The sequence below is a fragment of the Topomyia yanbarensis genome, chromosome 3 (genome assembly GCF_030247195.1).
Source record: "Topomyia yanbarensis strain Yona2022 chromosome 3, ASM3024719v1, whole genome shotgun sequence".
Lineage (NCBI taxonomy): Eukaryota > Metazoa > Arthropoda > Insecta > Diptera > Culicidae > Topomyia > Topomyia yanbarensis.
Window position 1 is genome coordinate 122,604,985 of NC_080672.1, and position 26,937 is coordinate 122,631,921.

At 35.4% G+C, this 26,937-nt stretch overlaps 1 protein-coding gene across 7 annotated transcripts in view; it reads left to right on the top strand.

The window, feature by feature from the left end:
- LOC131692357 (kinesin-like protein unc-104) overlaps nt 1-26,937 on the top strand; it is a 149,241-nt gene that overhangs the window by 69,983 nt on the left and 52,321 nt on the right. The window lies entirely within an intron of this gene.

Sequence of the window (26,937 nt, forward strand, 5' to 3'; positions counted from 1 at the left end):
ATTCGAATACAGTAAAGAAGAAAAACTTTATAGTGCAAAATCGTGAAAAAAATTGTTTTACGTGGCTTTATTAGACAACATGGCTCGTGGTAAAATTCTGGAACGCCATTTTGAAAACCAGCCTTTCTTTATGTGCCTCATCGTTTTTTCGCCCCCATCGGAAAAGCTCTCTTTCTCCTCTCACAGGATCATTACGTCGTAGACATCGTCGGGGGATTGATTTCGCATGATTCTTTCTATATGATTCATTTTCCTCCGAGTAAAATGTCATTTCACCGATAATCTGCAGAACAAGCTTGAATATGCTTAAATTTTTTATATAAACCAGATGACAATTACATCAACCAATTGCATATGCCTACGAAACAAGCATTCAGATTCCATCATTGTATTGATTTTTCTGGAACAACAAAGATCGAATTGCGATGCACTTTTCCCGTCCTCTGGACAACTCTCAAACCGTTGCAACTAGCTGTTGGGAGGGGGGTGGTGGTTGATTACGATGCATCGCCTGAACTCATCCCAATTTTCCATCGTGAGTTTCAGACGTCACAAAGAGATGTTTTGCTGCTGCATTGGTAGCTGCAGTAGCACGGTACTTCATGAAGGGGTGTCTTTTGTCGCTCCGTGTTCAATTTCTTCGACTGGGCATGAGTGACAAAACACATTAATTTTCTGTGTTAGCCTATGTGAGGAAATCTACAGCGTAGATAGGATCAGGTAAAGTAAGATATCCTGGTATAGGACAGGGTTTTTCCGTGAGCTATAATTTGTCTGTTGTTGGAAAGGCATTGAAAACGACGTTTTACCGAAGAAAGCATAGGCGGAACCCGGGGCTATTCGGACCTTCCTAAGCAAATCGTCCTTTTTGGGTGGATATATGTTAATGAATGTATCGGTCAAAGGTCCTGATTATTAGTTTGAAACCTCAGCTACATTTTGTTAACATTAGTTTTTAGCGTTTCGGATTCTCCTCATCAGTAACTAGCAACATCTTGGCGCCAATTAGATGATAAATCTAAACTAGCACTCAATATTAAATCCAAAAAATCATACGCCTGCCATGAACTAAGCAACTGGCATGTTTCGAGAGCTTCCGTGCTTGTCTTCCGAGAGATAACTCGGAAGATGCCAGTTGCTTAGTTCATGCAAGACGTATGACTTTTTGGATTTAGGATTGAGCGTCTAACTAGTGCTAATTTTGGTGCTAGTTTAGATTTATCATCTAATTGGCACCAAGATGGTGCTAGTTACTGGTAAGGAGAATCCGAAACGCTAAAAACTAATTTAAGTTAGGTATTGTGCACAAAAAAACTATTTTTTGCATAGTACATTTTGTTGCCATAAAATATAATTTGCACCACTCCATGGCAGCGCAAGGCGACGATTTGCAAAACTCTACGTTTCACAATGTAAGGGTAATTCGGACCTCACTACGAGGCAATTTAGACCGCCATTTTTTAAATTTTGTTGGCAATGGAATTATGTTTACATATAAAATCCGTATTTGAAGAAACTCATTAAAAAGCAAAAAAATAAATTGACTTTAAAAAATTTATCTGGTTAGTCACAGCTGTCAATTGGCCCATCATGTATTTTCTTTGCTAAAAAGTTGAACACACATACACAAGTATTTAAATTTTTTTCACCTCATAGAACACGTACCTCTGGTCCCTGTAACACTGGGTATTCTTGATCCCTATCATTAGTTTTTTCAAACACTTTCGAAATGTATAGAAATAGAAAAACATCATTTTCATAAAGTACCTAGCACTATTAATTGATCTAAAATGTTTTTTCCCGTGAACAAATTATGGTATAAGTTATTGAAGGTTGGAAAAACCACTTGAACAGCACTGATTTACGGCAAATACTTGTCATGACTTTCGACTGTGGTTTAAGTTTGCCGTGCATCTAAAAAGGTTAATTTATTTGTCAGGATGGGTAATTAGCTAAGCTTTCGTGTCTATTAGTCATAGTGTGCTTTGTTTGTTCAGTCCTAGTAGGCAGGGGTTCGGGTTATCACACGTTTTCACAAAAACCTCGTTTTGTCAGCATTTTCAAAACTTTTAATTTATATTACTGATAGGACATAGTATTCGGATTTACACATCATTCATAGCTCTTACAGTTCGAATTGACTACAAAATGGCAAATTTTGCGATTAATTTTTTTTATTTAATTGAAAAATTGAAAAAACACAGGTGGGATCAAGTGTACCCACTCTCCCCTACGTATTTAGAACATTGTTATTACACTTAACACCATAAAATTTAATATAATCTGGCCATCATCAATCTAGTCTTATATATTAGGGTGTCCCGAAATGACATCATGTTAAATCAGTCATCGGGCTAACTACTTAAATGAAAGGTTAGGGTATTAGGACAACTTTCTTCTTCGGAGTGAATTTGCTAAAACGCTCCCTACTTGTGGTGACTTTTGATTTTTTTTAAATGGGCCGATTTTGGGTAAAATTTCAAATTGTTGAAGTGCTCCTGAACTGTCTTAGATTTTCTTCAGGATTTTTTTTTATTTTTCTAGAGATCCAATTAGTTTGTACAAATTTTGGATTATAGTAGCGGCAGAGTCTTTAAAACATTATCATTAACTTTTCTTTTCAAAACTGGGTATCTACAAAATTTTAAAACTATAGAATACACTCACCTCGCATTTCTGCATTTTTTCATCTTTTTGCCTGGACATGTGTGCGATTTTGCGAGTTGTGATAACGGGGGAGGTTGAAGACCGCATTTCAGAATTTTTTTCAAAGATTTCTTGGATTCCGGAGGAGTTAGATTAGAAGAAGGATTCTCCTCTACATGGCACTGGGTTTCAAAGTTTCAGGCATTTCTACTCCAGTTGGCGTAGGGTTCGTACTAGATTTCTGGTGATTTATCGTAGGAGGGTATTTTCTGGCTTTGATTACTTTGCTGTGCCCCTTGATCGTGTCCGATTGGGCTCGGGTTTCGCGTGGAGACTCGGGATGTTCTAGCTTTTGAGGTGAATCCGTTAATAAAATTCAAGATGATGATTATTCTTATATGTACATCCCGCGATCTCAACAACATAAAACCTGTTTTAATCTACCTACGTCACGTTATAGCTTACTCTCCTGTTCCCATTTGTTTCAATATACTGCATAACAAAATTCTAAAGCCAAGTATAACACCATGCTCTTCTCCGTTGCATTGTGAGGATGATTTCGGCGGATTGCACACTGACTTCATCAAGTTTGATTGCTGATTATCTAATATGATTTGCTTAGGAAACGGTGAGTAGAAATTCATACCAATCCGACCCATATTAAAACCTCAACAGCATGATAGCTACTATTACAGGCTGCCTCCATCTTCATTGTTCACGGGAAGTGTTGATGCTTCACCTACTTAATTGAAGAGCGACGATTCATCAGACTCTTTCATAGGTGTCGTAAAGTTGGTGGTTTGGAAGGGTAAAACGTCTAAGATTTGCTCCAAGCAAGCGATGCACCTGTAAGGCAGAGCTTATTATATAGTTATTCAGATAGTCTTCCAGTACATGATCACTCGAAAAAGAAAAGACGATCTTGTTTAGTTTTTGAGGTTTTTTTTAAACTCTGGGTAGCTGGCTACCGAGAATATCTTTTGTTTTCTAAACAAAGGCAATTTGAACTCCAAACAGCCGACCGCAGAAATACTGTCAAGAAATACTAATCTTCTCTGTGTAATTGACCGGGACACTATTTTTTGCAACAGTATTAAAACAGATTTAATTATTTCTTCTCTGCGATATTTTAATTGGGTTGAAAATAGATAACACGTAATATAGACAAATAGTTGTGATAGCGCGAAATCTATCTATCTATTATAAATCAAAGAAAAAAATAATTTTCTACATATGAGACGAAGATCCGAAAATCTCTAAAATCGTTAGCGACCATCTTAGATTCCGATGAAATTTTACAGGTTTCACTGACATGCAAGACCAAACATTTTCGACAGATTATTTTGACTCAAGAGCATTTTTTAAAAGTCAGTCAAAACGGGCGGGGGACTCCAGGATAACCCCGAGTCCCCCACCAAATTATCTGGTCTTGACAATCTGCTACCTAGCTATATACGGTGCTACCTAGCGGTGAAAACACGACCAGGTGGGCTTTCTTCATGTAAATGTAAAACGCTAAACCGGAAGTCGCCTTCCTGGTTTACAGAATGGTGCCAAAGATCGATCTCTGGTATTTATTCGCAAAGCCCGTTCCAAAATACCCATATTGATTAGGTTATTGAGAGCATTTGCCACAAAAAATTGGGTGCTGACAACCGACCATGTTTGGGTGCCGACAACCGATTTTAGTAACCTTTTTGAAAACTGATCAAAAGAAAACTTGTGGCGAACATTTCGGCGCCATTCAACGTTGAATCACAAAATAGAATAAATTCACATCGTAAATACTCAATGCGCATACTTTTTCGATCGATTTACTTCTTTCTGTAACACTAAGCAAATCATCAAAAAAAAACTTTTGAGTAGAGTTTCACTTGTTCAAAAAATATATTGGTTGTAGAACAAAACATTCGAGTCTGCTTCAGCAATCGGCACAAAAAGATCGCGCTAATATATAACAAATAATATTTAGGGGCCATGCACTAATTACGTAAGGCTTTTTTATATCTTTTCAACCTCCCCCTCCCCCCCCCCCCCTGATAAGAGTTCGTAAGATTTTAGTGAACTCCCCCTCCCCCCTAGGTAAGATCTTATCATGATTTTCGTAATTAAAAAAGCGTATTGTTAATTCATTAAATAGAAAGATAGCGAAAACGATACTTAAAGAATTATTACAAGAAAATTAATGACAAAATTCAACTGTAATCATCAGCTGTAATTTTATTAGCATCTTAATTTTACCCAGTAGAAATTCCAGAATAACTGCTGGGAGATATTCAGAAACTCCGATTTGGTCCTTATAGTCTGCTTCGCTATATGTATTCGGAAATAGTTCCTTGTGATGTAAAACCTCTTCTGGTGGGAATTAATTCTGAGTTCCAACTGTGAACGTCTATCTCCGAAAAAAATCGTAGATAGCTATCTACGCATTTTCTTGAAGTCAAATACAGTTCACACTGCAAATATTCGGTCTACAAGATCTTTGACAATCGCATGCCAGAACATTTTCCGGCTACCTTGCGGAAGCGAAAATTTGAAAAAGGATGTTAGCCTAATAATACGGTACCAACACTTCCTAACTTGTAAGGCATATGGTGACTCCAGTTCCTGAACAGAACAATGTACTATAAAGAGTCAAGAAATTGCTGTAACTGCTCCAACACCATCGACAATTAAGTCGCTCCTCACGCTACCAACAATCAACAATATTCCATAACTAATTTAGGAATCATATCCAGCTAGAAAATACTTTAATTCGAGGTCCGCCCTTCCTTGACCATGATGTACAATATATACTCGTTTTGTGTACCCTTTTCTTATGAAAACAATATTTTCTTTATTGATTTCATTTTTCATTCTTGTTTTATGATATTACGTAAGAAAGGACAATCCCTCCCTCCCCCATAGATAAGAATTCGTAAGATATTTTGAAACTCCACCTCCCCCCATATTCCCTTACGTAATTAGTGTATGGCCCCTTATCAGAATGTTCATATCTGGTTTCTGTCAAATGCTACATAGGGGTGCCGACAACCGACCAGTGCCGGCAACCGACGACTTTCCCCTATAATATGGACAAGTTGCAAGTGATTTTTACAACACAAATGGTTTTCTTCAAACCTATATATCTTCTAGCATTGTAGTTCGATTTTCAATCTATCAATTCCATTTGAAAGATCAACGATGAGTTAGAAGCAATAAATTTATTAATTTTTTAAAAGAGCTGTGTTTTTTAAACAAAATTGTTCAATAATTTTCAAAAAGAAGACATAACAGCCCCATGAGCGAAATCAACACTACCGAGTTTTGACGTTCAGTGGGCCGAAGAAAAGCGATTCGAATTAAATGCTATTTTACAAATTCGTAATGAGGGGAATTGCACTCGAGAAGTGCGCGAAGATTGTGAGAATTCTACAGGACGGCGCAGTGGGAAGAATGCTGCTTTCGACGCTCAAATCCTCTAGCGCCCTGTGTATGTATCCTGAAGGATTTGTGTCTTCGGAAAAGTATCTTGGATGAAAATGAGCATTATTTTGACTGACTGACTGATAAACGTTTCTTGCAAAGAATAAGCACAGCCTTATGACTGAACTACAATTCGGAAAACTGCAGAAAGGACTAGACACAGCAGTGATTTAAATACGATTACTTTATAAATTACTTGATAAATTTATTCTCAGTTCGAAATATTATATTTGAATTCGAAAGCAAGAAAATATTTGCATATATTTTAGGAACTATTTAACTTGAATTATATTTTTTCCTCATTTTATTTGTCTGCAAAAGGCCCACCTTTTTCTCTTCGTGGTTATAAAGTTAAAGGTTTTTTCTAGTCACAAACAAAATTCCAGCTGCCGCCATCTGGCGCTTCGTGGGTTATTACAAATTTTGTGGAACATATTTTTTTAATATTTTTGATGAAAACAACCTTAAAATGTCATGATAACATGTATCACTCTTTTAAGCATTTTTATTATTGTATATTTTCGAAGATTTAGGAATAAAACATTTATTTCTAGATATAATTTTCATAAACAAATGTTAAAATTCAATTTTTCGAGTATTTTTTTAAATGTCATGTAGCGCCATCTACATAGGTTATAAAGTATAAATGTCTTCAGTACATGTGTTAGAAATATCAAAACAAACAACTTTGCCGAAGAAAGTTTTTTGATAGAATACCTCTATCAAAGATAGAACTGATCTAGATCAGTTTCTACTTATCTAGATTAAAACCAAAGTTGTCAAAATTATGATCATTTCCATCTAAGATGCTTTGTTAAAGACACTAATCCTCCAGGATATATATCCAGGGCGGTAGAGGTTTTGAGCGTCGAAAGCTTGCTCCATTGTACGACGTCTGAATTTGATAAAATCATGAATAAAATTGAATTTGCATATTTTTTCTTATTATTTCATTTCACATATGATTAAAAATCCTTGAAACATTTTTGAAGTCGTAAATTGAAAATCCAAACTTTAAAAATAAGGTTTCATTTTTGTGCACGGGTCCGGTTTTGGCAACTGAAAAAAATAATGTTGTTGCCAAAAACGGAATCCTACTGTATTGTGCATTTTTCGGTTAAATCAAAATCCGTAGCTTTCGTGAGCTGGCAATATATTTTTCGGTTTTCTCATTACAAAAAAAAATCTACAATTGCTTTTTAAGCAAAACAAAAATTTTGGTAACAGCGGGTTAAACATTATGAGTGCCGATTTTTGTAGTTTATAAGCTTTTCAAAGAAAATTAAAATTTTTTAAACCCAGCCAAATGTGTTTCGTTGGTGTTGGCGACATCGGTTTTATTGATGTCAAATCAAACTCTATCTATATCCATACCAACAGATTGAGAACAACTATCGCAAAACTCGACAAATTCAATAATACAGTTGAACTGCTGACCACAGACACTCGGTTTCATATGACACTATGGGTAACAATTGTAAAAATCAGTTCTAGCCTACAGGAGTTCCACCCACCACCCCATCGCATCGTTATCTTCGTAAATTTTGCTCGTGTACCGAATATCGATTTTTCGTAGCAACTCCGGTTAGGTATACATATACAGTCTTTAGTCTTTAGTCATGTGCAGATGCGCCTGCTTCCAAGTGTATGATTGTATGTATGCCGGCTGGGACGGCGCTATGTACGTAAATTCTAGTCAAGAGAAATAGTATCATAAAAATGCACCTCGGGTATCGTTTTTGTGCTCTCCCGTGCTCGGTTTTGCTTTCCAGCCACTTTGCAGCCATGAGTCATCAGTGAACATCCATTGCCTTGCACGGAGCCCCTTGGTAAAATTTTTAATAGTGATTTTTTCCGTTGTCAGTTAATTCGTTCACAACACTGATTTTTCTTTCTGCTTAGCGCTTCTGAAGGTGAGTTGCCGAATTATTTGTAAGGAAGTTTCGTTTCATACAGTAATTATATGCTTACCTAGTGAGAAAACGTTGAGCGATTGCTCGAAAACGGTGGTAGGGTTGGTAGTTTCAAGGTTCTAGTTCTATGGCCACGACAAAGTTCGTTCACCGATAGTGTGTCGGTGGTGTTGGTCTGCTTGGAAGAACACAGTTTTAGCTATGGGTTTTTTAATTTAGACGATTTCATGACGTATACTCCCATATATAGGGTGCGTGCGGTAAATTTGTACTAAATTCTAACGTCAACATCTCATTTTACGTTACCAGATTAAAACAAATAATATGTTACATAGTCCATGCTTCAAGGTATCTGAGAAGAATGAACAACAGACAGTAAAATTAAAACACGGTGACACAAGCAAGCGTTCGTTTATCGGTGAAATTTTCTAATCGGTATATGTTACGAAAAAGTAGTTTATTGTATATAAAAGGTCTAGAAACCCGATCAAATAGAATATATGACTCCTCAGATAAAGGATAAGTACCGCATTCGGCAAGAAAAAATGGCAGTTATGTACGACCGATGTGAACCCGTGGGAATATTTTGTGTGTTGCGTCGTTTAACGAGCCACCAATAAAGCTTTTTGCACAACAACTGCTTCGGTGAAGTCTGAAATCGTACCAGTAATGGCTGTTTATGTTATCAATACATAGTAAAACGAATCTGCTGCAGTTCACGGAAACGACTTACATCGGGCATACAAAACAAAGAGGATTTTTTCAGTATTTTTTTAACAATGAATCAAGCTTATGAAATTTAATGGTGTTTATCGCTTGTGTAAATATACCGCATATATCCTGTACATAGTAGTGAAAGGTTGACTGTTGTTAGTTGGTAACCGCACCAAGGATTCGTAATTGTTTAATTTGGCTGACTTACACGGATAAAATTCCTGATAAGTTTGAACTTTGGTTCACTGTGCCTAGGTTTGCCGTAAATACCTTCTCGGCAAACAAGTACTAAGAAAGTTTGCCGAACACGCCATATATTTAAAAGTAACGTTTTGAGCATAATTTTGTCTATCTAAATACCTCTTTGAAACCATAGTGCACTGGTCTTCTCGAATAGCAGCTTAAAATTGTCGTCTTGGACAAACTTGAAGAATTACACTGATAAAAAAAATTGGAGTGTCTGTAATCGCATATCTTTTTTCGGAAAATAGAAGGAAAATGATGAAGTATAACGTTTTCTGTTTGTCTTTAGTATGTCAGGGTTGGTTTTCATGAATATTTTAAAATTATAAAAATAGTTGAAAATCAGCCAAAATAAAAAAATTGTGACTATTTTTGGTGTACATTTCAGAGCTGAGTTGAATTGCGTAATTAAATTTGGTATACAAGCTCACAAGTTAAGTAATTTTAAAGCCAAGATTACTGCAGTAAATGTTAAAAACATTGTTTTTCGGTCAAGATCACATAATTTCGGGACCGGCAACTTTGGAGGTTTAGTATCTTCTAAGAAATTTTATAACATAACACAGTGAATCTCTTGAAAAAAATTAGTGATTAATTATCTTAAAGGTAATAAAGGAAAAGTAACTTTATTTAGTGCCTTGGTGTCTTCATCAAGGTTTTTGGGATTGATGTTAAACAACTTAATTGAAGGCTTTATTTTATTTCTATTCTATGCAGCATATCGAGATATAGAACAATATTGTCGAAGTTCAATTAAATACAATATCCTTTTATACACCAAATTCTTCTTTTGCACGGGGGAGGCGCTCCGTGCAAAAAAAAACGTGTAAAAAAATCCGTGTTATTTCGAGAAACCGTGTAAAAAAAAATCCGTGCTATTTCGAGAAACCGTGCCAAAAAATCCGTGTTATTTCAAGAAACCGTGCAAAAAAATCCGTGTTATTTCGAGAAACCGTGCAAAAAAAATCCGTGCTATTTTGAGAAACCGTGCAAAAAAACCCGTGTTATTTCGAGAAACCGTGCAAAAAAAATCCGTGCTATTTTGAGAAACCGTGCAAAAAAAATCCGTGTTATTTTGAGAAACGGTGCAAAAAAAAATCTGGATTTTTTTTAATTAACAGCTATTTGGTTATGGCATTTAACAATGAATACTGTTGGACATTTTAAATGCACAATGTCAATGTGCCCAGTAGAAGTTTTTCAATTTTTCGAAGAGTTTGTTTAGAAAAATGTAAGTTTTTTTATTCGTTAAAAGAAGTTATTGTTCGTTGAAAAGCAATAGTTAACATGGAAAAATGTTTCAACTATTTAGAGTTTGTCAACTTTTTGTAGATTACATTGTGCTGCAGTGGTTTTGAACTTTTTAAATGAACTAGTATAGCAAATGCGATACAAAATAATGCACACACGAAATTTTGAAACAAAAAAAAAAGTTTTTGTGACTTTCGCCGCAACAAAATTAGCTACGTTGTCATTTTCAGCCGATTTTCGGTTTTGTAACATTTTTTGAACGAAGAAAACTAGACCTTTCGAACAGTATGCTGTCATATACAGTTTGGTAAGAAACATTGTTCGATTCTAGGACAACAATATCAAAATTGTCATTTTTTGCGATTTTTTCATGTAAATGGTTATTTTCTCATCAAAAGAATTTTCGTGAAAAGTAAAAAAAAATCATTTTGATACAAAGACTCTCTTGCGCAATTGAAATGTCAGAAATTGTCAATTTTCAACGGCCTATTGATTGGCTTTTACTTAATTAAATACTCTTTCCTGAAAAATGGCAGCATTTGCCATTTTGCAATTTTGACAGACCCCTTCTTTGCATTTAAAATTTCCAAAACTGCACCTTGATTAAAAATTCATTCCTGAAAAGTTGAAAAATTCGCTATTTTACACTTAGCGAATCTAGTTTTTTTAACGACTGCAACCTATGCCTTGGTGGATATCGGTCCGTCCAGCGAGGCAAACTTCGCAAAATCGTACGAAATGGCGACTATCTGCCAATTAAACACCGATCTTCAGGAGGACGATAAAGTTTTGTGCATGTGTGTCTCAAAAAGTGTGATGTCCTTTAATTTGTCTTCTTCTAAAAAATATTCTCCTGCCAGCGCGTTTGAGTCGTCTACATCTATACTAAACCAATTTAGAATTAGAACCGCCTTTTGTCTAGTTCCTATTCTTCTCTTTCGTCTCATAGGTCTGAAGCGGATCAATCGACTATTAATAAATATGATAAAAGATGCCAGCAGTATTGGCCCCTATTCGCAAATACTTTATTCACTACAACTGTGCTATATTTCTTCTCGATCTTTTAACAGAATTTGAAAATGTCTGTTCTGAATAGTCAATAATGGTAGTTGTTATGATGTACAATACATTAGGAAAATAAGCTAGAGTAGTGACAATATTTTTAAGTTCCACAGATACAATCTCCCTTTATTGGATACTTCAGAGTTATTCGCATCTGCTCTCAGAGACCACCAATCCTCCAAACGACTCAATCTGCTCGAACCGAATGCACATTTCAACCATTGAGCATTCAACTCGAACATATCACACCGAGGAAGCGATTTGTTATTTCCAAGAACCAAAGGTGGAGTGAAACAATCAACATTCCCGCAGGTGCCCGTCCTGCACACCTTCTTGGAACCAGCTAACATACCCAAGCTCGACAGCTAGCAGAAGTCACATATATCTCCACCCAAGCGAAGTGATCAATTCACTTGTAAGTAGGACCACTCATCCACAAACCAGTCATGAACACATCCGTACCAACGAGAGTGGATCATGCCAGACGAAGGCCACAGGTCCAGCACCGACTTGTCCCATCTCAGTAAAAAATAGACTTGTGCCTGTCCCTTTGAAAGCTCTATTTAATCAGAGATCACTAATTGGTTGATAAAAAGAAACATCAGTCGTTAGCTACTCAGACCAAACAATACGTATTGCGTATCCCTGCATATTAAATTCTCCGCTATCAGTTTCTAGCTTATCAAACTGAACAAGCAACATTAATGTACTTTATGTAGTGGCACTACCCGGGGGAACTTGGCCATATACCAATTGCTCCATTGCCAATGCGATGTGATATATGAACCGGAATATTATTTGATAATATATAAAAAGCATATAATCCTATAAAAACCATTGCCCAACATTATTGATTTTCAACTACCATATTTTGATTAACAACTCATTTCACGGGATGATCAGATCATTAAACTGGCATATCTAGATAGGTATTTTATACATATAAAACGTGTTATTTTGCAAAACCGTGCAAAAAAGTCGTGCAAAAAAAGTGCGTGCAAAAACAGAATCCGGCGTACAACTTTTTATTGTAAGTTTTAGAGAATCCTGCCGTGTATAAAAATGTGTTTCGCTGTTCTAAACAACTTTTCAGAGGGTCAAATAAATGTAAGAGTTACTGTAAACATTAACATTAGAATAACTTGCTTTAAAGCGTTTTTTTCACAAAAAACCTATTATAACCCGATATACTGAATATATGGAGCGTTTACGTCTTATGCAAAGTTGTTTTAATACCATTCTCGATAACTTTGAAGACACAAAGTCTCTTAGTCATGTTTTTGAACTATTGATTCTCTATTACAACTTCTAGAGTTAAAAACTGTTTTAATCATTTATTTCAGTTTCTTGACTTTAAAAGTGCATAAATTAAGGTCGCGTTCTGAATACAAAATCTAATTACACCATTCAGCTTAGCACTCAAATGTACACCATAAACAGCCTAAACCATTTTTTATTTTACTTAATTTTCTTTCCCATTTGTAACTATTTCTACAAATGATAATAACTGATCCTGACGTACTAGAGACAAACAAAAACGCCATATTCCATGAAAGTTGTTTTTTTTTGTCGTCGAGCGGTGTTATATTTTGTTTAAGGGGGAGGGAGGGGAAAGGGTTTCAGTAAGAAAAAAAAATCGCTTTCTTGCGATTTTTTTAGAGCTTTGGGTGAAGCGAATTGACCAAAACTTTTGCGAATTATAATGCATCATTTCAATAATCTTCCTTTAAAAATACCTAACCCCTACGTTGAGTTTTTGAGATATGTTTTCAAGTAAGGGGTTTTTTTTACTCATATGAAATAAAAATTGCTATTTTTCAACAAAAATTCCGCCATTTTATGAGTATAAAAAATCCTTAATTGAAAAAAATCCTTAATTGAAAAAAAAATCCTTAATTGAAAAAATATCTAAAAAGCTCAACGTAGGGGTTAGGTACTTTTTTACATAGAATGTGTATGCAAAAAATGAAAGAAATCGGTTAAGTAGTTTTTGAATGGCAGGTAACACCGCAAATCGTGATTTTTGCAGAGACGTTCTACAAAAAGCTTCATCACCGAGTCACTTGAAGATATTTTGCACGAAAAAATGTTATTGAAATGATACATTATAATTCACAAAAGTTTTGGTCAATTCGCTTCACCCAAAGTTCTAAAAAAATCGCAAAAAAAGTGATTTTTTTCTTGCTGAAACCCTTAGGCTAACCCCCTCCCCCCAAATTTGCCATGCGACTCCAACATTTTCACTTCCAATTAAGGAGGCGCACGGTAGGTTATGAGTTGAATATTGTGTAGAAATGTCTAAAATTTAATACAAACATTTACATTCATGGTGCCTTTGGGTCGCCAACTTTAAAAATCACTAAGAAACGAATTGTGGTATAATAAATTTTCTAGAGGAATGCCTGCAGACATATTTTGGATTTTTTGAACGAACTTGGAAGACCGTTCTATACCATTGCCGTTCCTAATACGAAGCACAGGGTGATGGTATTTTTTTAACAGGGCATGTTCTAGTGGTTAACGGATGCTAACAGCAAACTGTCATGCTATTGTTGTTCAGTATTGTTGGCAAATACTCACCACCGGCTCACCATCCTCAAATTGTTTAACTTTATTACGAAAATCAGCGCTCTGTGAGGAATATGTTTCATGCGCTCCGACCATACTATGGTCGACATAATCGGCCAACTGAGTCCACTATTCGTACGTCGTACGGAACAACTTAGCATATTTTACGGAAGGATATTGGTTAAAAAGCCTGTTCGTCACCAATTCAGTGTTTGGGGTATTGAAAAAAGAATCTTTATTGGTTCAGCAATGAAGCCAATTTCTCGTTCAATGGTAACGTCAACAAGCAATATTACCATATTTGAAGTGAAGAGCAACCCGAAGAGATGCAACAGATAACACTTTATCCACAAAAAACAACGGTTTGGTGCAGATTTTGGGGTGGTGGTATCATTGGTCCATACTTCTTTAAAAATGAGCATGGACGCAATGTTACTGTGAATGGACCCCGTTATCGCGCCATGTTAACACACTGGTTACTGCCCGAACTTGACACCCGTAGTCTTGATAACATTTGGTTTCAACAGGACGGCGCCACGTCTCACCCAAGTTATGTAACAATGAAATTATTGCGTGAGAAATTCTGTGAACGTTTAATTTCTAGTCCGTGGACCTGTCAATCGGCCGCCTAGATCGTGTGATATCACAACTTTAGACTTTTTTCTGTTGGGATATTGATCAGATACCACTTGACATGCTCAAAATCGTCATCAAAAATTGTACCACTCAAACAGATCACCTCAAGCGCAATAAATGGCAAAGAATGTTTTTTCGAATAATTATAAAGATTTCGCGATTTTATTCATTTTTTAACTTGCTAGTTTAAAAAACATGGTGAATCACTCTGTAGTTGTATTTTACGCTAAGACAGCAAGTCTGTAACATCCCAGAATTTTTAATTTCATTTACCACAATATTTACACAACTCAAGCACCGAGAAGGACGTTTGTTATATGTGTTAGATATGAAAACTTTCCCTCCCACCCACAGTAGTATCGTTTTTGGACATATTTCTGGAAGAAAGAAAGCGAATAGTGGTAGCTATAACGAAATTATCAAAACAAAAGCGATGGATGAATTGCTTCAGAAAGACTTGGAAAGACTTTCCGAGTGCGGCATATATTTCGGTTTCATTTTTCCCATTCCGATTCATGACTCATCCGTGTGAACGGAAATCCTCAAGAAACAAGTTTTCTTTGCCTTCTCACCATTTTACTAGGTAATCGCCTGTGAACGAACTTCACGTGGGTGGAAAGAAAAAAAGCATAAGCTGCTGTCGCGACCACTTTGGAGGGTGGGGTTTTCGGGTGAGTGATACTGTTTTGTTATGCGCCCGTTGTGTTCGCCTTGGCGAAGCAAGCAATACGGAGAAAGGACTAACGTCAATCCGGCTCGGCTTCACGTGGAGACAAAATTGAGACGGCTCTTTACTGACTGTGTTTTCTCTGGCAAAATTAGCATAAGAGAGGGAGATACGGGGGACTATGAGCGTTTCTCTTTAAGTTTCCCGATGTCAATACAAGGTAAACTTTGGATTACACTGGATCGAGTACGGGTGACCATGCGGTGACCAAATTTATGTAAATGTGCAACATGCTGTTTGTATGCAGTAGAATACGGTTTGTGAAGGCACATAGATTGAATGTTTGATGAGGATTTAGCAGCGGTTTGGGACTGGTTGCAGAGAATGCATAATATTTCAAGCAAACATTTCTCTTGGGGCAGTTGAAATGTATCATGCTGAATTGTTTAATGTGTTTCAGGTATTGTTTTTATATTAGAAAAGCTGGGCTAGAGGGTTTACTTGTTGTGGTTGTTATGTTAATTAAACGAAAGTTAAGGGTAATTAAATTGGTATAGTTTTAAATGATGATATATGCAGTTTCGCAACGATTTCACAGTCTATATTTATAAGGCCAAAAACATTTAATAGGAAAAAAATTTTACTAAACCAAATATCTGCAGCCAGGAGCGGATCCAGAAAAAAATTTCGGACGGGGTCCGAAATGCCGATTTTGAAATGTTTAATGTACAATACGTAATATGTAATACCCTTTTTCATTAAAATCAGTTTTGGTTGTCGAATCTGGTTTGGAATGATTTGGAATCTAGAACGAATTTAAAATAGGAAGTATTTTAAAATTTCTCAAGGAGATAAAAAATTTCAGGGGGCGGAATCCGGGCCCCCACAACCCTCCCCTTGGATCCGCCACTGTCTGCAGCATATGTGCTTATCCTTTGGAACGAAAAAAGGCAAAGTATTTGGCTTGGTAGATCAACTTCAAATATTTTGTTCCACTGTCTTTTTGCACTGTTGTCTATTGCAAATCAATACTAACGTGAGTTTAAGATTGTCCCGATATACATATACGATGAAATCAAATATTCATGATCCAAACAATTTAATTGGCCACCTATTTTTATACGCACTGTGTGCCCAAATTAACCCTTCAGATGGGGATTTCATTCACTCTACATGAAAGTGAAAGTAATATCGTACAGCTCAGAGTCACATACTCGACTGCTTGTTTATTTCTGTCGCTCATTCAAAGCTTCCATTTATGATTCATTGCCAGCGTCAATATGTCTCCTCTAAATTACAGCACTCGGATTATAGTAATCAAATGACTGACAGACACGCAAGCAACCAGTTGACGCCGAATTGTGGGACGAGTATAGGAAAATAGGGTCAAATGTGCATTCTGGTTTTAATGCCCGATTTTGTGCAGCTATATTAAAATATTTTCTTAAAATGACTTCTTGGTATTTCTTGTAGACCTAAAGTTGCTCTACTAGGACATCGATTATCTACATTCCATAGACGTTGATTAATATTAGATGTAAATTATATTTGATAGTTATGTAGCGAAACCTTTGCCTTTATGGAAATTCCTCATACTTTCTCTGTTTGTTCTCGCTGGATATTTTTAATTGTGGATAACAAGGATTTTCATTAAAAATTCATTGAATTCATTAAAATATTAGCTACTCGCTTACTTTAGACGTACCAAATATGTTTAATCAGTGCACAGTCGAGAGTTTTGCAATCAATGGGTTTGCTCATTAATTGTACTTGGCAGGCTGATCCTGAAATTAATAATGTTGTGAAATTTGTTTAATTATGGCATGAATCTTGTTAGGAGTATTTTTGATGGCCTGAAAAACTGTTTATATAACTAATTTCATACAGCAATTGAAGGGTATGATACTATTCATCTGATTTAATTGATACAATTGCATTTTTATAATGCAGGACTATTTCGAACAAAAAATAAATTATTGTAAAAACAAGCTTTAGACCCACTATTCTAGCAATTATCCATGGTAAAGGTGTGTGTGTGCATGTCGAACGCTAGCTGTTTGTATGTACAGTTCCTGCCCATATTATTATACTTAAATTAAAAAGATGAATCATCACTTTAATTTTGCCTTTTTTGTGTTTTTTCTCAAAAGAACTCCTATTCATACTTATTTTCTGTAATTTTTTTAAGATTCACTATGTACCAACATAGATGGCAGCAGTGTAACACACGAAAACATAAAATAATGTAATGAAAATTAAACACAGTATATTCGGCATATTGAATAAAATACACATTACATCGTCATCATACAATAATTCAGCTTCGGAATTCTTCTAAAAAATCTCTTTGTCGATGTTTGAAATTTCTTGATGGAATTGTGTAAACACTTTGTTAATTTGTGGCAAAAATTCAAAAATTCAGTTTTTAAAATGGGTGAATGTCGTGATATTTCGCCAATCAAATATTTAATTAAACCGTTTGTATTGGTTGTTTTAACTAGGGCATTGATCGTTTTAACTAAATTTGTCAAGTAATTGACATACAATGTAGATAAAAGGAGGAAAACATTTTGTGAGTGCTTGAATATAATAATATAATAATATAATAATAACACTGTAAAAATGTTTCTAGGTAGACTATAGTTGATTGCACAAAAAGGAAAATTCAATTGCTTCATGGTTCTGATCAGTATTAATTAGAAGGGCGGTGCACTCAAATCACAAGCAAATGGTTGGAAACTAAAAATAACATTCACGATTGGTAGACTACAACTATAGCTTTTTGACACCCGTACATTACACGCCCAAGTAACAATTGAAGTTTTATAGCACGCTGCAAGTGCAATCTAAGTTTTATCAGTGGCTATAAAACTACCATAAAACCTCAGTTGTTACTAGGGCACTGTTACCTTTGAAATGATTTTTTTTTTGACTGGAATGAGACTGCACAACAATCAACCGAAGCACGCCTTTACGCTATCGACATACCTTAGACACTTCACACTATTTATTTTAATGCAAATGAAAACTTTGAAATATCTACCTGTCTTTTTCATCGCATTCTCCCTCTGTCGCTCTTTGTTTAAGGGGCTTGAAAGCACAAGTGACTTCGCCTCACTTTACTATATTCAATTGCGCGTAAGAATACTGGATGAGCAAATTTTATTCTGCGCGAAAATATTTTTCTGGGGAACATGCGACCAAAAAGAAAACTTGAATTCCACAGCAAATTGCACGTTCCAGGTTCCTGATAACTAATTTAGATCCATGAAATAAAGTAGAAACAACAGAAAATCTTAAAACGACACCGACAAGTAAAGAAGCATGCAAACGAAAAGACTAAAAAAGATGGAAGCCCTACAAAGTTCATTGTATATTAATAAGCCTTTTCTCAGAAGAGGGTATTTTCTAAAACATTTAACAACTTTCTGATGCAATGGTTCTCAAATTCGTGCAATTCGGTTTATTCATTTTCAATATACAAAAAATGTTTTTTAACTTTAAATTTATGATCATTGCATTTTAATTAATTATTTCATTCAGCATATTTTTATTCATTTTGTTCATTTTATCTATTTTTTTCGTTTCATTCTTTGGATTCACTCTGATCATTTTATTCTTTTCGTTCATTTTACTCATATAATTCATTTAACTTATTTTATTCACTGTTTTCATTCTATGCATTCTATTCATTTTTCCAGTTCATACATTTTGTTCAGTTTCTTCATTTTAATAATCATACTATTTTTTAGCTTTATTCATTTCATCCGTATGATTTATCCGACACAATTTATTGTTGTTTCTTTTAATTTATAACCTTTTAACATCTTTAATTTTTTATTTTAATCAATGCATTTTATTCTGCTCATTTTCTTATTTTTACTCATTATATCAATTCAGTTCATTTTGTTTGTTTGATTCGTTTGTTTTTTTATTTATTTATTTCAATTATTTTTTTATTTTATTCATTTTGTTTATTTAATCCATTTCATTTATTTGATTCATTATATTCACTAGATTCGATAAATTATTCATTGGTTTGTATAGGACTTAATGAAATTGATTCATTTGATTCATTTGTTTCATTTGATGCATTTGATTCATTTGATAATTTGATTCATTCAATTCATTTGATTCATTGGATTCATTTGATACTATTTCATACTTTGAATACTATTGCATGAACAAACTAATTGAGGGTCGGTTTGTATTGATAAATTTTACAGTAAACTATAACTACCGTTATAAGCCTGTGGTAATTACATTGTTTCAGAAACTTCATATTTTAAAAATTACATTTTTACTCGGGGTTCCTTTTCAATAATTTTTTCATAAATAATAAATTGCATCGTTTTCAGATTTCTTAGACAATTCTTCCTCAATTTAATGTATTATAGTTATACATTTTGTGGAAAATCCTGGGGTTTAACACGATTGAAAAACGTATCAGTATACATTGTGTAGAGTATCACTATATTCTTCACATATTGCTTGCCTCCCATTCCCCTGAAAGGACGAATTTTCAATGGTCACCATCCTTAAGTGTGTAACAAGTGTTCCAAGTGAACATGCAGCTCAATAGTTTTCCACTACTCGAATTCACCATTCAAAATGATTGGAGAAACTATACTTGCGAAGGTAAAGCTAGTATAACTATAAACCTGATATAATTTTATCACTTGAACATCATGTCCGTGTGGCTTCAGTTTTTGTTAAACCAAATCCTGGCTAGTCAGTGTATAAGGAGCCTGTAAGAAATATTCACAATCAATTTTTCGTTGGGCAGACAATAAATTTTTGCCTTATATTTTGTATTGAAATATTTTAATAAACATCATCCGTAACATTATTATTTTTCTCGGTACGGTCATAACCCATCCTGCTGTGGACCGGAAGAAGGCGTCTAACTCGCAACGCATTTCCGAGTGGGTGGTGAGCATCGCGTCGTCGTATTGCATAATAAAACTATAAACATTGCCTGCTGTGCGTCAAGCATCTACCCCCGTCCTCTGTCATTTGTTTGAATATAAGCTACGTAGGTGCTTGTGGATTCATTTTTTTTTGCTTCCACCAACCTGTGATGGAACTTGGAGGTCGTAATTACGAAACATTCCAACATTTGGAGAACATAGGAAGCGTAGTAGAAAACATATGTTACACAGCACGGTCATGTGATCAAGGGTATGGCACTGGGTATAAGAGATGTGTCGTTTGATGTTTGCTTTCGAAGCGAAGGATAGTTGTGAGCTCGGGCAAGCATTAACTAAGGCGTTTAAATGGTATAATCTAGGTGGAAAAGTTGATTAGATACTTGGGGAGTGTTCCTAAAAACGAATAGAATGGGGTTTTGTCAAATCGTCTCCATATTTTAAAGCTGGATTTGAATTGTTTTTGTAGCCTTAATTTTCTTCGGTTTATCGCAGCACATTTCGGGCAATTAAAAACTAATTCGATTTAGTTTTTATTCCTCCCGTAGGTCAATGGGTTTGACAGTACTGTAAACATCAACTAGCCACAATAATTATTTTCTTCTAATATGTGGATATTCACTCGTTTTAGTTTTTCTTTCTTGAAGCTTTACTATTAGTTCTTATTCTAATAATCAACCAGTCATAATGGTTGCTCTGGATAGTCAATTTTAATAGAAGATAGCTTCAAGATGTTGAATGAAATACGCCTCGATAGTAATGTATCAATGAGAAACGGCTTGTGTAAGCCTATTATCGTTTCTATATTTTTCCTCTCGCTACCTGATAATAGCCAAATATCGACCAAAAAATAAATAGATAAATGAGAAAATAACGCTTATATCAAAACTAAAGAAATTTTCGTTGATTCCTCTATTAATTTAAGACTTCACAAAAATAACTACACTCCCTTTCGGGACGGCCTTGCGGCAGTTGGCTAGAACTTTAGCCATAGGCGAAAAGCCATAATCGAAACGAAAAATGTTGGTGTATTCTTCAACTCTCTGAATGATTTTTAACTCCTCCCCCATCGTAACATTTCGTCACCAACCTCTAAATACCCCCTGGTAATTACTTAGCTTGACGGTAACCCTAAACCACCCCTTGTCCCCGGAAAATTAAAAAAAATGAAAAAACGATGTTAGATGAAACTTGCCGTGACATCAGGTCAACCCCTAATCCCTTTAAAAAAGCTACGTAGCATGACATGACCCCCGTCCCCCTGTCGTCACACATCATCACAAAATACAAAACTCTTCCCTCCCCCATATAATGCTACGTCATTTATGGATGGTCCCTAATCAGTTCTTTTTCGGTTTTCGCCACGATATTGTTCAAATAGATCCTCCACAAGTTCGTCCAGAAATTTTGAGATGGGTTACGCAGGGGGGGGGGCATGTTTTGCGCGGTGGGGGGACGATTAGATTGGCGTTCTGGGATGCAACTGGCACCATCCATCTCCTCCAATGACCGCTTCGTGTAATGTGTTCAGAACGAAGGCAATAAGACACCGTCCTTCAGATAGTGTTTCTTAATGACGACCACAACTTGCGGTAAGCACTTCGTGTCGTACACCTCCCTGATGATTGCAAGTTGCGAAGAAAAGAAAACCGCCCTTCTCACTGATTGTCAGCCTCAAGAGGACCTTCTTTCGGGATTTTATGGGGAACATGTATTTTACATGTGTATGTGATCCAGAATCCGGAGCAGTACGGATTCAGTTGAGCCATCGCTCGGTGGTTTTGCATGAATAGTTTTGAGTTTTTCTCTGCCGGAGCAATGTAAAAGAATATGCTATTAAATACGAAAACTTCTCTTAGATGAACGAAATGAATTCGTGTGACCAACGCAATTGTTCGTAATATACATAGACGTTTATTAAAATAAACAAAACATTTCGTTTCATTTACGAAAATTAATGTCGTTTTCAACGACAGCATTCGTGCAATGTACACTAAATAAGTAAAATTCACGAAAACTTTCGTTCATCAAGCGACCATTTCTTCATATCACAATAAAATCGATATTGCCAGATCTGTTTTTTAACTAAAAAAATCGGTGTTGTCAAACATCCATCCAAAAAGATCAAATGAAAAAATAAGGAGATAATAAATACGAAAACTTTTCTAAGATGAACGAAATTAATTCGTGCAACCAACGAAGTCGTTCGTAATATACACAAACATTTATTGAAATAAACGAATGATTTCATTTCATTCACGAAAAATAATGTCGTTATCAGAGTCGGAAAATGTTTTTTTCATTTGCCGAAATCAGGCGAAACTGACGAAAGAACGAAGCTTCTTTCCATACCACTAGCACTTTGCGAAATCGAAAATGAGACAACGGGCTAGGACAAAGCAAGCATGTAGCAGAGCGTTTTCATTATTCTCTCCGCATACTCGTTTTCGCTTTGAGATTGGTAACTTCGATATTGACCTTACTGCTGGGGAAACGAAAATACACTAGCAATGATATTTATTTGTAGATGCTCGATTCTGTAGATTTGCGAGCTAATGATGGTATTGTAAGACGAAAGCCTGATCGGTGTGCATATTTCTCATTTTAACTATGTTCTAGTTGCATTATTAGATGCACATTGCATTAATTTCATTTAATGAATCATAATCGCAAATTACTGACCATGCATCAAAACGAAATTGAAATTCGGATTGTCATAGGAAAACGAAAGTCGCTGCTGCTGCTACTCGTTTTCGTAGAATCGAGAGAGGAGGGGACATCGCCTTTATTGTTTTATTTTTTCATGCATTTAGCGACGAAAGAGGCAAGGAAAGGACGAAGATGAATTCTCTGAATTTCGTTCATTGAATAGCTATGAGAATTTTAGGCTCTGGTCGTTATCAACGATAACATTCGTGCAATGTAACCTAAATAAGTAAAATTCACGAAAATTTTCGTGCATCAAGCGGCCATTTCTTCGACCACAGTAAAATCGATTTGGTCACATCGATTTTTTTAACTAAAAAAACGATGTTGTCAGACATCGATCCCAAATGATTGACTGAAAACAATAAGAGGCTAATAATACGAAAACTTTTCTAAGATGTACAAAATTAATTCGTGCGACCAACGAAATCGTTTGTAATTTACACAACTGTTTATTAAAATAAACGAAACATTTCGTTCCCTTCCCGAAAAATAAAGCCGTTTTCAACAATAACATTCACGTAATGTACACTAAATATGTAAAATTTACCAAAACTTTCGTTCATCAAGCGGCCATTACTTCACACCACAATCTTTTTAGTCCTCAATAGAAGGGAGAAGGTTGAATTACAATCGATTTTGCCAGATCGATCCTTTTAGTTAATTGAAAAAATCGTTGTTGTCTAACATCGATCCTAAAATATCGATTGAGAAAATAATTTACTATGAATACGAAAACTTTCCTAAGATGAACGAAACGAAATCGTGCGACCAACGAAATCGTTCATCATATACATAAACATTTATTAAGATACACGAAACATTTCGTTTCCTTCTCGAAAAATAATGTCGTTATCAACGATTACATTCGTGCAATGTAAACTAAATAAGTAAAATTTAAGAAAACTTTCGTTCATCAAGCGGCCATTTATTCGTACCACAATAAAATCGATTTGGCCGCATCGATTTTCTTAAATAAAAAAAATCTATGTTGTCAAACATCGATCCCAAAAGATCGACTTAAAACAATAAGAGGATAATAAATACGAACACTTTTCTAAGATAAACGAAATTAATTCGTGCGACCAACGAAATCGTTCGTAATATACACACACGTTTATTAAAATAAACAAAACATTTCGTTTCATTCACGAAAAATAATGTCGTTATCAACGATAACATTCGTGCAGTATACATTAAACGTGTAAAATTTACGAATGATTTCGTTCACCAAGCGGCCATTCTTGTTCATGAAATGAACGAAACCTACTATTTAGAATGCACGAAAATAATTCGTTGCAGAAAACGACGAATGATTTCGTGTATAGTATGATTGATTTCATTATATTTACGAATTTATATTATCAGTGTATTTCCGCTTCAACGTTTGCTGCTCCATCCGGTCACGCAAACCCACGTACGATGCTCTTATCTTCTTGGACTTCTTTGCTTTGGAGTGGAGCCGGTGATAACGAGCTAATAGAGTTAATTATTTTTTTTCTCTATATAGCCCACTTATATTTATTGACGATTCACCAGGTGGCTGTATAATCACATGAAAATCAGGTGTCAGTATAATCACATGAAGAATTTTGTCTTTTTTGAGAGCAAGCGTTACATGCTATTAGTCTATTTTTGGTGGTCTGTTATTCAAGTAACAGCGTAGTGTTTAAAGTACTAATGTATATTTATCAAGTGATGATCGTATTTTGTACCTTTGTCACATATTACCTTTACAGCCTTTCTACTAATGATTCAAATTTAGCATTGTCGACGACAGTCCTGCGTTGTAGAACCTCGAATAAATAGGCCTTCCACTAATATTTCTTTTTTGCATAGTCTCCCGCACCCTGTAACATATTATCTCATATACGAACACTTGTACACACACATGTACTGCAAACACCCATGCAAACGCGCACGTGAACATACAGATGCTCGAGTCCTTCGCTATAATACAAACCAGATAGCAAACATGAACATACAAATGAACTCCCCAGTTAAGTTAACGCGTCAGCGCTTAGCATTATCGTGAGCACGCGCGTTGTTATGCTATCTAACGCACATTTTAAACGGAATAAAATAAGGTTTAGGGGCCATGCATAAATGATGTAGCATTTTGGGGGGTATACCAAATTTGTGACGAAGTGGGACGAGGGGGAGGGTGGGGTCAGAAGTTGTGCGACGTAGCATAAAGTTTAAACCCCATTGTTTAGAGCAAACAATTTAATGATCCTCCATTCCCAAGAGAAATAAATTTAAATTCAAAAAAGTTACTTTTGATGCGGTTTTTCATGAGGTAAATTTTACGATTCGCGGAATTACAAGTTTGCAAAAATACGAAAAGATTTTGTATGCGGATTCAACCTGCTACTTTAGTTAGCTAATGTTGCTAACTAGTAGACTTAGTTTGGAAGTTGAATTAAATTTTCACTTCGGATTCAACCAAACAAAATTTAGTAATTTAGATGAACGTATGCTTCTTAGAATCATTGGCAGCTGCAGGATTGTGAACTGAGAGAACTTCTCTTCATGATCCCCTTGACATATATAATTCAAAATAAAACTGTCAACACTATATTTGTCATGAAATGGACTTATTTTGCATTTGCTGTTATAATGAAAATGTTGATGAAAGTCGTAACATTTTGAATGGACATGTATTTAAAATAATTGAAAAACTTATCTAATTTTTTTTCATCTTCCGGCCGCTTTGCATGGGACGAAGGGGAAGGGGTAGGTAAATGCTACGTTATTTACGTGGGGGAGGTTAGAATTTTGTGACCAAATGCTACGAGGGGGTATGGAGGGTTTTGAAAATCACCGAAAAAAGCTTCGTTATTTGTGTACGGCCCCTTACTGAAATACCTGAAACGACAAACTTTGTATGTCGAATATACAACCGTTGATGTGCGCGGTTTTTTTTACGCTAATTACTAGAACAAGATTGTAAACAATAAGAACGAAAAGAACCTAACTTGTCACCTTTCGCGTCAATAATCAAGCCACAATATTTTTGTACTCATGAATAAATATGGTTATCGGACAGTAACATAGTACAGGTACTACTCCAAAGCATGTGCAAACATTCAATACAATAAGAACAATTAATATAATTTATTGATGATTTAATAGATTAAATGTTAACCAATGAATATGACAGTTAAACATTTGTTCTTCGTGCTGATATGACTGCCGAAAATTGGTAACTGGTTGAATTCTTCTTGCGAATTGTTATTTCTCAATCCACTTGCATAATTCAAATGTCATAATTCACTCAGACACAACCATGCGTATTCCCACGCATTAAATACCCAGTGGATTATTTTCCTAGTTGGTCAAATAAATACTAAACAATCAAAGAAATTAGTTTTCTCAGTCTAGAGAAATGTCAGCTGGATTAGCATCAGCCGGCGGACACGTGTTTTCCTTACAATTCCACCAAATCAAAGAACATTTTAAATTACATACGACGAAATATGTGCAATTCAGAATATAACTGCCTAATTATTTGCATTAAAATAAGATCGGAAAAGTTTAGTTGCGCAACCGAGATGGTTCATTTTCAAAGATAGCACTGCTAATTTTCCAAATGAATTTCTTTATAAAAGTAAGTGATAAGGGACGAAAATAGGCGACAGCCGCCTATTGCACAAACATTATGAAAATGTAAGACAAGTTTTCGTTCCCGTTTTGTTTAACGTTGATTGAATTTTATATACAATTTATTAAATTGTTCCATTTCATATTTGACATGTGCCACGGAAGGGGAACGTTCGTCTGTGCGTAATGGAAGGATTTTAATGTTGTTGGCCCAAGTGATGATTGCGATACAGATGTGAGATGGCGTTGGTTTATACCATGCGTATGAGCCGTGCCAGCATGACTGCACTCGTTTCACAGGATACTTGACCCACAATACAAGATCTAGTTTCCAGAAAAACGTCTTTATTAGGACGGGAATGGGAAAAGAATTGAATTAGAAAATCTTTCTATTAACTTGTTTCACCTTTGCGCTTGTTAAGGATTAATTCTGTACCATTGAATAATAATAAGCACATATTCATTAAATTATTAATAATCTATAAATCCGAAAATTTCGAAAACTTTCAAGAAAATTAGTGAATGTGGCAACCCT